We start from the raw sequence: 1,506 nt of genomic DNA on the forward strand, positions 1-1,506 counted from the left end.
CCATATAAACCGAACTTTTCATATCTCTGGAAGTGTTCATGGTAGAGTACTGCAGCTTGGTATGGAGATATATGAAATTAATCACATACTAGACATATTTAGGTAACACTGCGCTACGCGGCGCAATTGTATTAACACCGTAGCCGGAGTTTCCACCCTAACACCAATTTATGAAAAGCGTTAGCGCATTAACACCAAATAACACACGAGACCAAGGCGAATTCTTAGAAAAATTACATGTTTTTTTCCTTTGGTGTGGTGAGAACGTCAGAGATATTCATCTTGGAAATTTTAAACTTTTACTCTACAATGATGAGAATATCGTGGCTCATTGAAAATTCTGCTGAAGCACTAGAGGCACGAGCCTAGAAAGGTATGACAAAGAGTATGTTTTGGTGCTTTTTGAAACTCAAAAGTTGGCAACACTGGTTTTGGTAGCAAAAAAATAAATTACACATGTATATATGCTTCTTATTTCAGTATATTGTATCGTTTCCAGATAAAACGCTTAAAAGCGGCAATAAAGGTGATTGAGGAGAGGTCTCCAGCCAGCTCGAGATGCATTGCACCAGTACTCATACATATAAATGAGCAGATGTACGCCTTCGTTGATTTAGCGCTCTTCCATGCGTAAATTTCAAGGCATAAGGACCAGCGAAATCGACCGCACTGTGCAGGAAACAACGCGTAGAGGTGACGCGGCTCGCGGGTAAATCAGACATGAGTTGTTGTATTGGCTTGCAGCTCAGTCGTCTGCAACGCGTACAACGGCGATATACCCCACGAACAGCGTTTCGAATACCGGCTACCCAAAATCGTCGTTGAAGTACGGATGTTTTATCCATTGACCGAGAGGTAAACTTGTACCAGAACATTTAAGAACGAGAAGGGGCATCTTTTTTGAGTGGAGATATTGTCGTCTGAAATGGATCCACTACGGGCAGAGAACTTTTATTAATAATATAATAATTTTTATGTTTGTAAATGCGTACATATTTCTGCCGTTCAATTAAAGCAGCCTAACTAAGTTTTAATGAATGAAAAAATTCGATCTTTTTCTTAAATCGTAGCAAGGTACATTGAACAGGTAGTATCAGTAGAGCAGCTGATTTGATTTATTTTCAAATTATTTGGTCTCGAAAATGTCAAATATTTTTAATTTTTTCTCACAAAAATTATAAGTTGTTAAAATCCATTTGCTTGTGAAACCTTTTTCCATACAAAACAAGCGATTGAATAGCAGCTTTTGGAACGTTCGCCCAACTCGGCAGCACGACCGCTGATTACTGGGCCTTGCAAAGGATGGATCAATGCTTCGAGAAGCAAACAAATTTACTAGGAAAGAAAGTTGCATCAATTTTTATTTTTTCCAATTTCAATTTTTTATTTTTTATAATTTTTTGTATTTCACATGGCACGCTTTGATTTAGAAGAAAAAATTCAGAACAGTTTTTGACACTTTAGATACCAGAAGCAACAACAAAATACACGCAAATGTTGTTTTTG

This window comes from Rhagoletis zephyria, unplaced genomic scaffold (assembly GCF_001687245.7).
Source record: "Rhagoletis zephyria isolate East Lansing unplaced genomic scaffold, Rhagoletis_zephyria_1.1 Rzeph_scaffold_00169, whole genome shotgun sequence".
Classification (NCBI taxonomy): domain Eukaryota; kingdom Metazoa; phylum Arthropoda; class Insecta; order Diptera; family Tephritidae; genus Rhagoletis; species Rhagoletis zephyria.